This window comes from Schistocerca gregaria, chromosome X, assembly GCF_023897955.1.
Source record: "Schistocerca gregaria isolate iqSchGreg1 chromosome X, iqSchGreg1.2, whole genome shotgun sequence".
NCBI lineage: Eukaryota > Metazoa > Arthropoda > Insecta > Orthoptera > Acrididae > Schistocerca > Schistocerca gregaria.
The window spans coordinates 313,383,698-313,400,297 of record NC_064931.1 but is presented as its reverse complement, the minus strand read 5'-3'; the positions used below and the strand labels follow the sequence as shown (position 1 = coordinate 313,400,297).

At 36.1% G+C, this 16,600-nt stretch overlaps 1 long non-coding RNA gene across 2 annotated transcripts in view; it reads right to left on the bottom strand.

The window, feature by feature from the left end:
• The window catches only part of LOC126298431 (uncharacterized), an 87,283-nt gene extending 71,233 nt beyond the window's left edge, over positions 1–16,050 (bottom strand). For both annotated transcript variants that reach the window (XR_007552605.1, XR_007552606.1), the window contains exon 1: positions 15,449–16,050. This is a non-coding gene — a long non-coding RNA (uncharacterized LOC126298431). The remainder of the gene's footprint in view (positions 1–15,448) is intronic.
• Positions 16,051–16,600: the final 550 nt, after the last annotated feature.

Here is a 16,600-nt window from a genome sequence, read left to right as displayed (position 1 = left end):
CTATCCCAGGTCAGCTTGAAGCTGAGAATTAACAGTAGTTAGTTCTGTACTGGTGTTCTCTGCAATCAGAAATTACATCACTGAAAGCACTACATTTTACAAGATGTTAAGTGTGAAATATACAGGTTCCTCAAGTATGACACCTGGGGGAACCTGCAGCTCACATGGCAGATTTAGTGGCTGTTGCTCCCTGCATCTGCAGAAAGACGGCTGCGCAAACTTCCACTAAGTTGAGTGTAAACAATGATGCAATCTCACTAAATTAATCTTACCTTTATTTATAGCAGATGCTCAAAATGGTGTCCCTCTATGACAAGAGCAACCTGGCAACATCTGAACACATTACCAAATGTTTGACAAATTTTCTCTTCTAACTGTTCAAATGTACATGTATTGTTCACATGTACCATACCTTTTAACATTTCCTGAAGATAAAAAATACACAGATTTAGATCTGGGGAATGAGGATGCCAGACAATTACCCTATCAACAACACCACATCATATTACTGTCATACAAGCATTTTTGGTGTGTAGTCTTGCACTGTCCTGCATGAAATAACTGTGGGTCTTTTCATTAGGTGTCAGTTCTCTAAGAAAGGATGCAATATATTGTTCACATATCTATCAGAAGTTATAGTTTCATTGAAAATGATTGGTTCAGTAATTTGGCTTGCGCTGACTGCACACCACATTCCTGTTTCTACATCATACAGAGTGACACGGTACATCCTAGAAATGATTACAAGAAACTTTAAAAATAGATGCGACCATGTGTGTGCATCCTGTTGTGACATTATGAGGAGGCAGGGCTGAGCTCGGCACGTGTTTTGATAGCTGAAGAGGTGGACTGGCAGAGCTATGCGTGGCCCAGTAGCCCATAGATCATAGAAATAGTTCGGATATCTTAGAGGGAAGGATTCAGATGGCTCAGCTGCATCTTTTCCTACTAAGGCGGGGGGGTTAAGGGGCAATTTGTTCTTGGAAACAGTTTGGCAGTGGCCATTCATCCTGGTGGACAGCTGGTTGGTAGTCACACTGACATAAAAAGTAACTACGCAGATGGGAGTTGCTTACAAGAAATCTTCCACTCCCATAATGTATTGGTGTCAGTCTGAGGTAACCCACTGTCATCTCAATGTTCATCCAAAAGTTTCCCCTTCCTTCATCCTGCCAGCCCCTCCCAATTCACATCCATATATTTCCTTCAGTGTGTGCTGCTCCTCACTGACTCCAACAATTACAAATTACATGCCTGTCACACATACCTATAACTCCAAAAGCTAACAAGTTTTCTTTAGTTTGTGTTTGCCTAACAACAACTCAACAGTTCCTCTTTTCAGTGAGTGGTCTCCTTTAATCCTAAAGTATTTACTTCCATTAGGGTTAATGTGACAGAAGTTCTGGATGGCCCCTGGACTGCAATGTTTCTATGCTAAAGAAATCCAACCACTCATTGCGGAGACCCTATAAAGAGCATTTTTCTGGTTTTAGAGTTTATTATTAGTGCTGATGCAGGTGGGGGCTCATGAGCTGCTGAATGAACAATTCTTTGGTGGAAGAAACAAGTTTCATCTTCTCCATTTACCATTCATCAATTATTAATGCACTGGGGATCAGCAGAGAGAACGTCAGATTCAATATTATTCTGTCTGTATAGTTGCAAGAGGCTGTTAATGTAACTGATGAGGATTTTTGGAACTCTGACATCAACTGTTCTACAAATTTACATACCCTGACAAATGCAGCCATACTTCATCAGAAAAAAGAGCATTTAAGGATCAACCTCCCTATCAAACACAGACTGTAGCAGCCAGTTGCAATAATGACTTCAAACAGCAGTATCTGAGTTAGTCAGTCGATGCACTACTGTTATTTTGTATGTTTCAAGTTTGAGTTTGTGTACAACTCTGTAAGCAGATCCAACAGTCTGAAACACTAAATGGCACAATGATTATCTTGGACTTCCTTCCAAGGCATCTCCAACCTCATGTAATTCAAAATTAGTTACAACACTGGGTTCTGTAGACTTTGGTTTGTCTGACATGGATCCAATCTCTTGAAATTTCTTCACTAATCTATGTATTGTTCTATCATTAGGAACAGGGAAATTTTTCTATGAATTCAAGACAATAATCCACATAAGATGCTGTTTTTGCATAATCCAACAAAGAAACATGTGCTGATCCTTCCTGTATACCATAGCGAATGGAAACTTGACAAAAAAATACACGCAATCTCACAGTATAAGATGATCACGCACAGTGTTACTGTCTGAGGGATGGGCCCAGTGACATGAGCATGGGAAGCCCCAGACTCAGTGCATGCAGTGTATGTGAAACACTCTAGGAAGCATGGACAGCAATCTTGAGCAAATGCAGGGAACAACAGCTGGCAAATCTGCCATGCAAGCTGTGGGCTTCCCCATGTGTTGTACGTGAAACCTCCTGTACTTCTCCTTTCTCTCTCTGCATCAAGAAAACACCTGCAGATAGATATGGTGGAATATTAAAGAATGTTTGGATTATTGGTGAATAAATTATAAGAGAAGGACAATTTTTTGTGCTGCTAAACTCTTTCACACTCAAAATATCAACTACCTGGGAATTTTATGTGAACACAAAAGATGATTCTTTCTTGGGTTCTCACTTAGCCAATTGTGGTAATGGAAGGAAAGAGATGCTCTCTTACTTGTCTTCTACAGAAATAATACAGGGTAAGATTCTGCGAGGTATTCTAGAGAAATTACAGGAAATCAAAACATTTTCTCTCACTGCTGATTCGGTCCACACTGTATGCTGCATTCATTGAGTGTGTTAATTAGGTATGTTGGAATGTCAGATAGCAAAGCTGAAAAAGATTTTCTTGCTTTCATCACTCTGGTGCAACATTTACTGGAAAAGTTTTCTCTTTTTAAGCATATATGACAAAAGTTGCTTTCGAGCAATCTGCCTTTGGGCTGGTGCAAGTTTTTCTTTTTTCTCGGTGTAATCCTATTGGTTGCATTACAATACTTTTAAAAAAATAGACACATTGGTACAACTCTACAGTCCAAAAACCCCAAGGCTGTAACATAGATTTTAAAGAAATCTGCTGTTCAGCAATAAATAATGAATATAGTAGGTTAAAATGATATAAAATGGAAAAATGAACAACAAACATTCAAGAACATCTAGCACTTCTGTAACTGATGGTCTAATTTTTCAATGACAGTATGTGAATAGTGTAGTGTAGTGTATGTCGATACAGAATAAAAAACATTTATAATGGTACATCATATCATAACTGTTTGATATTGAGCATTACCACAAAAAAAGTTTTAACCAAGCACTCAGATACTTTCCAATATTTACTCATATACAAAAGATTGCTAAGCAATAAAAACAATTTAGCCACTTTCACTCACATGCTCCATAATGCTGGCTCAGTGTCTGGTTTGCTAGTGATGTTGACAGTGAGCTAGATGAATTTGAGTATTATGTAGAAATCTTATGGTGTAACATTTACAATCTAATTTATATGTAAACCAAACACATGCAAAATTTGTAGTAACAAATGACTGACATGAGGAATATTCACCTCTTGTGGAAATGGAAGACTAATTATACACTTACAGTTGTCTTACATACTGACACCAAGTTACTCAGTAACTATTTCAAACTATCTAAGAAAAAAAAAATCTGAACAAGTTCATAGTGAAGCCAAGAATATGTGCAATTGACAGTTTATAATTAACTCAAGCAAAAAATCAGTAATGGGACAGCTGATAAGAAAGACAAGAGTTACATCTACACCCCCCTTAGTTCATCTCAATGGTCCTTCTGTAAAATGTAAACTGGTGGCAGAAAACTGTTCTGCAGTCAGCTTCAAATGCCAGTTCTGTAAATTTTCTGTGTTCCACAAAAAGAATGTTATGCTCATATGTTGTTCAGATATACTGGTTACAAATCTAGCAGCCTGCTACTGAATTGCTTTAATGTCTTCCTTTAATCAGACCTGGTGCAGATCCCAAAAACTCAAACAGTACTCAACAATGGGTTGCACTAATGTTCTATATGTGGTCTCCTTTACAGATGAACCACACTTTCCTAAAATTTTCCCAATAAACCAAAATCGACCATTTGCCTTCCCTTCTACAATAATTACATGCTCATCCCATTTCATTTTACTTTGCAACATTACAACTCGATACTGAATTGATGTGACCATGTCAAGCAGCACAACGCTGATTCTGTATTTGAATATTATGGGTTTGTTTTTCCTACTTGTCTGCATCAGCTTTTATTTTTATGCATTTAGAGCTAGCTGTCATTGTTAACTCCAACTAGAAATTTTGTATACGTCATCTTGTATCCTCATACAGTCGCTCAACAATGACACCTTCCCATATGCCACAGCATCATCAGTAAACTGCCACAGACTGCTATTACCCTGACCACCTGATAATTTATGTATATAGAAAATAACAGTGGTCCTATCACACTTCTCTGGGGCACTCCTAACGATATCTTTGTACACTTGCTGTCGAGGACAACATACTGGGCTCGGTTACTTAAGAAGTATTTGAACCACTCACTCACCTGGCAACCTATTCTGTGTGCTTGTACCTTCATTAAGTTGGCAATGTGGCACCATATCAAATGCTTTACAGAAATCTAGGACTATGGAATCAACCTGTTGCCCTTCATTCACTGTTTGCACGATCTCATGTGAAGAAAGGGCAAACTGAACTTCACATGGGCAGTGTTCTCTTAAACCATGCTGATTTGTGGACACAAATTTGTTATATTTGAAGTGAGACTATTTTAAAGGATTCTGCAGAAAACTGATGGTAAAGACATTGACCTGTAATTTTGCAAGTCCATTCTTCTGCCCTTCTTATACACAGGAGTCACCTGCACCTTTTTTCCAGTCACTTGTAACTTTGCGCAGGGCCATATATTCATTATAAATTCAAGCTCAGTAGAATAATCCTTATAAAACTGAACTGGGATTCCATCATGGCCTGGAAAGCAATTGCTTCCAATTCTTTCAGTTGCTTCTCTGCACCAGCAATGCTTATTCCTACCTCCTCCACATGGGAGTCTGTGCAGCGGTCAAACAATGCTATATTTGTACAATTATCTTGGGTGAATGATTTCTAAAATGCAAAATTTAAAAATTTGGCTTTGCATTTGCTATTGCTAAGGTATGATGATGGTAGCTGTAAGCTTTGTGTAGAGGTCTCTTTACAGACACACAAATTTCTATTAAACTGTTCCCATCATTATTTGTACATTCTCTTTTAACTCAGTAATGCTTATTTTCAATGAAGGTGGTGTTAGTTCTGATCATAAGCAATTATATGGACTATTCAGCAATCACTAAATAAATATTGGTGATAAATTTTCTTCTTCTATCAGTACTTCCATACCCAGTCATTGCCCAGACATGGTGCTGTTCCCACAATAGCATTTTTTCATCCACTCACACCTAGTGAAATTTGCAGTTTTATAACACAGAAACAAAGCAAATAATCATGTGATTGGGATAATATTGCTGGTTACCTTCTAAAACAAGTCTGACATCATGCAGCTGAACATGTCAGAGATAAGAATCTACTCTCGATTAACAGATCATTTCCTTAAAATTTTCAAACCTTCAAAAATGCTTTAAAATATTTGAGAGTAGTGATTTTAATAACTACAGGTCTATCTCCATCCAACCAAGTATATTAAAGTCACCAAGGAAGCAGATGTGACCATGTCATAGCCTTTCAAAAAGGAAACTGAGCATCTGCACTAGCAATAACTTGACCATATACTCATCAGCTGCGATGTTGCACGTAAAAATATATTGGTCTACCATTTCTTTATTACTTTGCCAGCTAAGTGTAGTGATATTTGTACTAAATCACATTAAGCTCTTTAACATGAAGTGAGATACTTGGAGGAAATCAGGAACTACATGCTGTTCCCATAGAAATGAAAAATGTGAAAAGGGTATGTGAAAATATTTAGACGACTACTAAATATTTCAGTGCACAATGGATTTATTGTTTATGACGCCACTGAAAAGACACACACATAAAAATTCAAGCTGTTTCTTATAATAGAAGTATTGGAAATTCACAGGAAGATACTGTGTTTCACTGATTGCTTTAAAATATACTACACTAGGAAGTTCATTTTACAAGACTATATGTGTTTCAGGCATATATGCGACTGTTGTTAGCAATTTCCTAAAAGTGTTGATTTTTGACAAATACTTTCTGCACTAGGGCAGTTTCAATAAGAGCTACGTTCCAATACAAGCCAGCTGCATAAACTACTGCCAGTAGTCTAAAAGCCAGCAGAGCAACCACTGACTTGAAGAGTTTACTGGAAAGTTATTGGCTTATTGGTTATTGAGCCTTTATCATTTTGACGTTTGGGAAAATATATTGATAAATGGGGTTTTGGATCTATTTTAAGTTTAGTCTATAGTACGGACACTCAATAAATGAAAATATACAACAAATGTATTCCTTATCTCATAAAGGTGTTCGATTTTGTAAAGTGTGATTACTTTTTGAGAAACTATGGCTGTATGTAATTAGGGGAAAATAAAATTATTGGTTCAGATAACATCTTTTGCATGAAGTCCAGAAAGTTTTAATTGCCTTCAAATGTGGTGAAAGCATTTAAAGAGTAATTTGTAAGGCAAGACATTCCTCAATTTTCCCACTTGGTCCAATTATTTTTACTATATTTGGCAATAATCTGCTCCTAAACATTCAAAGAGGTCTGCCAGTAATGTCTGTTGATGATACTAACATATTATTATCATAGTGCTGTTTCCATCATCTGAAAACTGTGATTGCTGATACAAACTGCATGCAGGTAAACTGGTTATTTATTTTATTACAAATTGTATGAATCCACATGGTGTTGAATACATATTTACAAAGGTACAATAAATATATTACAATGACAAAAATATAGCAAACTGGTGAATAAGTGTATGGTTCAAGTAAATTTAACAAGGTATAGTTCAAGTAACTTTGACATAAAATACTGAAAATAACTTTAGGTACATGAAAAGAATATAAATATGCTTAACATCTGAAGCAGGAAAGACAAGTTATGGCTAACACATTATAAACAGAAAGTCTCAGAATATAAACACAAAAGAAAATCCACATTTACAGAAACAATCATTGATTTATCACCAGGTAATCATCAAGAGATTAGCTGGATTTATCAATAGAGTATTTTCATAATTTAGATTTAGAACTAGGCAAGATTTAATGTGGCCTTTCAAATCTGATGGAAGAGAATTGAAAATTTTTGTGGCTGAATAATGAACACCTTGTTGTACAACACATCATTTTTTATATCCCCTTGTAAATCAGTTTTAGAACTTGCATTGTGATCATGGTATGCACTATTAGATCTACAAAAAAAAAAATCATCAAAGGAAATAAGTACTGAGGTGTGGCATTTAATATTTGGAACTTAAGGAACAGGATTCTGCAAGAATGTCATGGCCAAACACCACTCATGATTCTAACTGCTCTCTTTTGGATTATAAAGACGTTTTTTGGTTAAACATTGATAACCCCCCGAAAAACTGTAGCATATGACAGGATAGAGTGAAAATAGCCAAAATAAGCACCTTTGATAGAATTTATGTCACCAACAGCAAGGCATAAGGTGATGGTCTAGAACATGCGCAGATCAGTTTAGTTTGCCATCAATTACATTGCCCAAGAACTTTGAATGTAACACATTTTGGTTATCACAGTTCAAGTGGATTACTTCATTTTCTTGGTGAGATGCATGAAATTCCATAGACTGAATTTTTCCAATATTTATAGTTAATCCATTGGACTGAAACCAGTGTCAAATGTCTACAGTTTCAACACTTCATTTCTTTTCTAGTTCACTGATTGCTGAGCTTTCATGCAGAATAGTAGTATCATCAGCAAAAAGAGTTAATTTGATCTCAGTGTTTGCACAAAGTGGGAGATAATTCATGAAGATATGAAACAGTAAAATCTCCAAAATGGAACCTTGTGGGAGTCCACAGTTTACTGAGCCTTAGTCAGATGAAACAGGACAGTCATCAAGACTAACAAGAATCAGATTTTCCTTTCTATTGTGTAGATATGATTCAGTCCACTTCCCAATGCTACCATTTGAGCCATAAAAATCAGTCCACATTAAGAAAATGTTGTAGTCTACACAGTGAAAGGCTTTTCACAGAACTTTATATGTGAGAAAGTGGTTTCACAATAGAAAACTTTAGTCTCTCTAGGATAAGACCTTGCTGCAAAGATTGACTGAAAATGTGACACAGGACTTGACTTACAGAGCAGTCAGAAAGTGTGTGAAAAACTTGTAAAGGTGCTGTATGGTAGAATGTGCTAAGAAATAACTGATGAGGAAAAAAAATTGATATGTTGCACTGTTTCTGAGTCAATTAGCACTGAAGTTAGCCAATCTGGACTTTCGGTGTACAAATTCTAGCAGCCCACCATAGACAGTGTCACCAGACATGTTCTTCGTTTGGTTTCCTATAGCTGAAGAAGAGAGTGATACAAAACTTGGGCATGGGAAGGTAGTAAGGATCAAACTCGAGCCACTGGCATATCGTACACTGTAATCTACACAATGCGAACTGACAGTAAATAATCTGGCACCCTGGCTGAATTTATGTGTTTAATGGCCTGATTGTGTAATATCAATGCTAGTTAACTCAGAAACAGCACAATGTACAGAATTTTTTTCAACATTTATTTCTCAGCACAGTTTAATCTGCAACACCCTTACAAACTTTTCAGATTCCTTCTGACCGCCATTTATATAATCTCTACAGTGCATTAGAACTTACGATGAGGTGTTTTCGGAATCTGTTGTATTTTTGTTTTTTAAAGCACTTATTCTATTTTTACTTTCATTAATAGCAGCTGGAGCTATACAAGTTGGGTCATATATGTTGTGGTAACCTCTTCGTAATAAATTCATGGTTGTATTTAAGGAAACCTTACAACTCATGAGCTGCAGTTAACAAGTAATTGTTAAATATGTTAGAAATTGTTACACGGTCATCATTATAGCTTCTCTCTCTCTCTCTCTCTCTCTCTCTCTCTGCTTCTGACATTCCATTTTTTAAAATTTTGTTCTTAGTTATCAATTGCAGTAATATATGAGCTTCTGCATTAGTTTACCAAACTTTTTAAAGCTTTACAGTACAATTTACAATAAATTTTTTGAAGAGGATCATTTGATACTCTAAATGAGGCATGTAATACCCTCTCACTACTGCAAGAAATTTCAATTCCTTCAGTAATCCCTGGGTTACTGGCAGAAACCTCAACATTCTTCCTGACAGTTCTTTTTGAAACAGTCACTTCAAACAGAAAGACAAATTCATTTAAGAAAATTTAAAATTTACATTAGTTATCCTACACAGTGGATCTCAATCTATATGTGACAAATGGTAATCAAAGGCAGAAAGAGTTTGTGTTTACACATCTAAAGGACTGATAGGTATAGGAAACTTTGTTGCACAAATTGATGCTGTTGACTTTAAGCAGTTGACCATCATGGTCAGAAAGCACATTTATGACTTGGCTTATACTTGCATTGTTGTCTTCTCAATGAAAATACTGTCAATAAGAATTTTGCAATGTTCTGTAACTCTAATGGGGATATTAGCCATAGTACCATGTTGTAAAGAGTTCGCTAAATTTTGTAGATCAGTCTTACAGTTGTTCTCAGTTAACAAGTTAACCTTAAAATCAACTGAAACTATTAAATTTCTAGTTTTCGAAAAAAGTTTAGCCAAAAGAGATTCTAAGTTACTCAATAAAATACAAAACTTCCCTACCAAGAAACTGTAGCTGTTTTTGTCATTTTGCAATGGCAATGACTTTACCATATTGATCTGTACAATATTTATTTAAATACAAATGTTTATAAACAATTTTGTTATCAATATCAATTACAGCACCACCTTTCTCTCTACTTGTTCTACAATAATAAGTAGCTAAATTATACCCATTAAGCTGCAGCTGCTCAAATTAAATTGTCATATGGTGTTCAGTAGGACATAAAACTTGTGTACAATTAACAAGAACTGAATAATGTATATTTACAAATAAAACCACTAATTTATTTTTGAGATGTCTGATATTTTAGTGGAATATACGAGGGTTGGAACTTTAATAGTGGCAACTAATTACTTACAGCTTGCACAAAACAGATACGTGTTTCAAAGTTTTACTGACCTTCAAAGTAGTCACCAGCATTGTGTATAACCCATTGCCAGCGATTTGGAAGTTGCAGGATACTCTTCGCAGTGCCAGTTGTGTTGACAGTTCGAGCGGCGCGGTCTATTGCCCGACGAATCTGTAGCAGTTCTGAAGCGAGTGCCATGAAGTGTTTCCTTCAGTTTAGAAATCGAGTTGAACTCATGAGGGCTTAATTAAGGGGAATGCAGTAGGTGGTATAGCGCTTAGCAGCCCCATCAGTCAAACAAATCCGTAATAGCTTGCACTGTACGTGCTTGAGCATTGTCCTGCAAAATGATGGTGTGGTCTTGCAGAATGTGTCATCTCTTCTGTCTCTAAACAGGTCGTAGGTTGGGTTCCAAAAATGAACAGCATAGAGACAGAAATGATGACACTTTCTGCAGGACCTTACCATCATTTTGCAGGACAGTGGCCAAGCGTGTACAGTGCAAGCTGTTACTGATTTGTATGACAGATGAGACTGCTAAGTGCTGTACCTCCTACTGCTCTCCCCTCACTTAAGCCCTCGTATGTTCAACTCAATTTCTAAACTGAAGGAAACACTTCAAGGCATTCACTTCATTACTGCTACAAATACATCAGGCAATACACTGTGCTGGTCGAACTGTCAACACAACTGGCAATGCTATGAGTATCCTAAGACTTCCACATCACTGGCAACGGATTATACACAATGCTGGTGACTGATTTGAAGGGCAGTAAAAGTTTGAAACATGGATCTATTTTGTATGGGCTGTAAAAAATAGTTGCCAGTATTCAAGTTCCAACCCTCGTATTAGGGTTGTTAGAGCTACCTTCACTGCCCTGATGTGGGTTCTTTTGTATATTCGCACCACTTTTCACTGTTTCACTTAGAGCTTGGATGACTATATTGTGACGTATGTCGCAGTTGAAGGCTTGTCCACTTAAACATGTTGCTGTGGTCTTCAGGGTGCCAGCCATAAGCAATCACTGTTTCTCTCTGGGTGGGGGGTGGTTCATAAAAGAAAAAAAGACCATTGCAAGAGCAATTATTTACTATTAGCAAAGAGAGTCTTCTATTACTGAATAATTCAAAAAGGTATGTATGTTTCCACTAACTTTAATGTATGCATCTCTCATGTGATTAGTAACATATCCAAGTGTGAAAACACACTATAAGAACGAGTGAAATATGTTGATGTGTAGCAAGTGAAGCAATTAGGTATCAGCATAAGATTTCACCAGTTTCCAGGGGACTTTACAGGGCAATGGACATTAAACATTCATATTCCTACCTTCTCCCCATCCCTTGCATTCAGGATACTGTTGAAAATGCAATCATTTATTCAACCTTATATTTGAGAGGATGGAGCCTGCTCTGACAAGCCATCCTCATTTAGGTTTTCCTCAATTACTTCAGGCAAATGCTAGGCTGGTTCTTTTATCAACGCCATGACTGTCCACCCGTCCTGTCCTCATAAAACATACTCATTCTCTGTGTGTATGTAAATTTTGAGTCATTTATATTCATTGTATTACAATGACAAATGGTATATCACTGAATGATTATACCTGGATGAATGAATAAATAAATTTACAGACACAAACAACCACTCTCACTAATTCTGGAATGTATACCACCAAAAAAATGACTGGTGCTAATCTACTCAAACCTGATAATTATGGTCATTACTTCTAGATTAATTAATATATGTTTACTAGAAGAAAAACAGCTATTTTGAAAAACAGCCATAGCTCCTGCTCTTATACTACTCAGCTGCTATTATTATGTAATACTTCAAACAAATCATTTATGTAACTTTCCACAGACCACTATCAATTGTCTATATATGACTACTGGCCAAATCAGGATCTATCTAGTATGCAGAATTTACATTTGTGGTCTAAGTATTTTGACTAATTGTAGGAGTGGCTTATTTGGTATTCTTTCCTTAATTTTTAAATATTTTGGAATATTTATTCTCCTTCCTGCTGTCTACTGGCACTGTGTTGTAGACTTTTGCATCAGAATACAAAACACATTTTGAACGCTAGAGATATATCAATATGCTATAAAGGAATTATTTATAATGAGAGTATTGTATTTGCGAATCACTAACTTTATCATAAATTTGCTCTTGTTATTAACCACAAATACCGTTAGGGTGTTATATCTATTGCCATGTAGGTGCAAGAATCCCTAGATACCCGAAGATGATATGCAAGAGTTTTGGTTATCAGATTTACTCATGACAACAAACATTGCTTTATTATCCTTGTTGAAACATTGAAAGTGCAATCAGTGTCATCTTTTGTCTGAATACACACTTAACATACCTAATATACATAGTGTGATATTTTAGATCATCATTGTCTATCAAGATATAAAATTGTCTGTCATATTGCACATAATATATTCAGTATTGACACACACAAATTTAATCTACGTGAAACTACGTTAGTACTTATGATCATCTTTAGGACACAATTTTATCTCTTCTACTGTATAAGATGCCTTTTCTCTAAGCCATTTCTGTGTGACATTTTTAAACACACAGCAACACATTGTGTACTGGTACTTGCAACATGTTAAATAGTTTTCCCCCCATGTATATGTAATTATTTTCAGTTTCCTTAGTCTAGCAACTGTGATAGCGATCTGCTGTGTAAGGTGTGTCATATGTTTATAGACAAGTTGTCATACATTGTGACTGTTGGTTTTATTTTGTATCTATTAGACAACTTAGTACAAAAAGGGCTATCACTATTGGTATTTTTAGTTTTTATGAAATATGATATACAGAGTGTTTATTTCTGATTACAAAAATGCATACGATTCCCTTTCATTGCCAAATGAGAACTTTGTTTGCTGCATGGGAAACATCCTATAACAAAACCACTTATGTCAAGTGAGTGCGGAAAAATGCATAGTGTGCACTGAATAATAGCTCATCATTAACACAAGACCTTGGTTTTTGTCAATGTCAATATTTTATTGTTAATGCTACCAGTTTTGGCATTTCATTATGCCATCTTCAGACCCCATCTGCATCTATCCAAATAAATGAACTTGTCCTATACCGACGCAAACACTGGATATCATGAACTAAATCATTATAAAATTGCGTCACTTGAAAAATAATTCACAATAAAACAACTGTTGGTGAATTATTGACATTGACAATTACTTAACCAGCCGATGTCCCCTGCCTATTATGGACCAACAGAAACTGAAAGACCTTAGTTTGTCTAACATTATGTAACACGTGTTAACTTAGTACATATATAATAGGTACAATTCTTCCATGTCAATTTTGAGTCAAGGGTTTAGTTGAAGCACAGGCATCACCATCATCTTCATTGCGTAAGCTAAAGACAATAGTTAAAAAAATTTTATGGTAATGCAATTAATCGATTTGGAACCACTTACTGGCTGCTCTGAGATAATCGCTACTTTTCTGCTTTAATGCTCCAAAGTCTTTCCCCATTGTTAAAAAAGTGACATTATTTATATAGAAAGTACATTTACACAACATAATACTGAGCAAGTTAGTTACATATATTATGAAGAGTAAATATGAGAAGACAGAACCCTGCAACATTCCCAGCATGACATTAAAAAATTTGAACTCGTCTTACTGAACTGCACAATTTGTTTTCTGTAATTCAGGTAGGATTTGATCAGAAATAGTTCTGAGCCTCTAAAACCAAAGCAGTACCATTTTTTTCTGACAGAATTCTATGGCCTAGTCAGTCAAATGCTTTGCTAAGATTCACAAGCATAGTATTAAGAGATAATCTTAATCCAAATGATGATAGTATAAATGAAACAATATTTTACTGTTGACAGTTTGGCCCTGAAGCCATACTGTGAGGCACTTAGAACATTGTTTACAGACAGATGTTGACTCATTTGGAGCTGTATGCAATATTCCACTACTTTAGCAAGGGCAGATGCAAGAGAGACTGGACGGAAATTATTATTATTATTACAAGACATGTCACATTTTTTTGTGTATGGGGGTTATGGCTGTCATTTTTATGGACAAAGGGAAACAGGCATTAAAAACATATGGTTTACAAGATAACATAACAGGTGTGCTAGTATAGTAAAAAATGTTTACATCACAAAACAGGGGGACTATAAATGTCTTTTGATTCCGAGTACCGTAACCTGGGATTATTCTGGCCCCTTGCAGGTAACTTCAGCCTTTTTGTCAGAAAAAGTTTTAAACTTTTTTCCTGCAAAAATTATATCATTACCATGGAGGAGACAAGGCAGTATGTATTTACAGTGTCTGAAGAATGATCTAGACGACTCCCTGAACTGGATTCAATATTGATCATAAAATATGTTAGCAGCTACTGCACCCCACAAATTTCTTCCTGTAGGTTGTCACATCAGTCAAGTTAAGAATATGGTGAGTGTAATTTTGCATTTTGTCGGGATTAGGCTACAAGGCGAGAAAGTCATTTGTGTCCAATTCAGCTGAGGTAATATGTTTACCACGTCAATAAAATCATGCACATTTTTGAATTAATTAGTCATCTGACGAAAGATACAACATGTGTATATTTACTACACAATATCACTTTCTGAATGAAGTTCTATATTCCTTGCCCTTACCTTCAAAATTTAGTGTTTATTTGTTCCTCATGTTCCCGAATGTCTACTCTAGAGATATGCATTGAGTTTACTGCATCCCAATACCATGTGACCATTTTTCAGGAAGAGATTATGGCCGTGGGGGTCAAATTAGCCCAAAGTATGAGTAACACCGGCCCAGTTTTTTATGGTACCACCGTAACAGATGTGACATTTTTTGTTTAATAAGTTAGTTGGTGAAAGTCTATGATGATACTGCAAAAAGGCATTTGGAATGTTCTCACTGACAGTATCTTCTGTCTTCTTGTCACATATTTCAGTTGTAATATTGATTCCATTTAACTCTTTCCATTTAAAGACAGGAACTACAGCAAAATTTTGGAGGTAGGGATTTACACGATTCCAGTAATGGATGTTATATTTATGGCTACAGCAGTGTTATTCACCTTACCAACCTTAAGGAGGAATGTGTTGAAATCATCTGGTGTTTGACACCAGCATCACAGGAAATATTTTTGCTAATACCGTTACTTCTAGCCAGATGAATCTCAAAGTCCAGGTTGCTTTACACTAATTTTTGAACTTCTTAATGTAATCCTCACTCACCTTGCTCTAGCCTAATCTGATTTCTGCTTTTCATTTGTTATTTAGACGTATGTATTTTGCTCTTTCTGTTTCACTGTTTGTTGATTTGACACAGGAATCATTAACAGTGATCTAAGCTACTGCGGATATGATGCTAACCGGTTATGTACAGATGTAAGGCCATATTTCCTGGCAGTTTACTTATGTTTCAAGCATTGAGTACAACTGGGATTTTATCCGGTAATGAAAGGTTTTGATGGGGAAGGTACACCTTAACACTTGCAAATCAACAGCACCGAGTAGCGCGTAACTCACTCAAACTAACAAAGCATCTGCGGAATTACGGAGAGCCTATTGCACTCAACATTAACTGCAGGTCGATTTAGACATTTATGAAATACTACCATTGCTAAATGTTTATTGAAAGTTTCTCTAGTAAGTAACACTTCTAATTCTTTCTGTATCACGTGGGTGAAAGTATAATTTAGGCACCTATACTCACACGGCAACAAAGAGGTTAGAAATCATATTCTAAACATGAATTCGTAGAGTACTTTGTCATGATTCCCAAGAGCGCGCAAAAGTAATTAACAGCTTTTCTATTACGGAACTAGAAATTTTAAGTCATACTTTCAGTGGACTGATTTACCAGACGTGCCCATTCTTCAGTAATTTGTTCGCAATTTGTAAACTCATTACAATCTTTTATCCGTACAGTTAACACGTGTGATAAGACTCACTAAAATAAGTCCCTTTAAAAGCAAGAACACAGCACTTGTTTGTCGTTAGCACAGTTCAGTAATAATACCTGCCGCTACCTGTTTCTGATAATACTGATGAATGTCAACAGGAGCTGCCGTCACAAACTTGGAGGGAAGCAGGTTATGATATCGTGAACTGATATTTCACTGTTATACAAATGCCACAACCACGAAAAGTGTCACTGCAAAGTAATAGTTACGCCCAAACGCGTTTACGTTTCAGATCTTAAATCTCGACTCATTTCTGCTTGATTCTCGTCAATACCGCCGATGAATTAGATAACTTACTACACTAGTTTTACTGAAACGGGGGCAGTTACTGTATTTGCACACGCTTCCATTATGCTAGAAAGCTGAAGATATGAAGGATTATCGAATGTAAACAATATTACAACTAAAGTACTACAGGCTA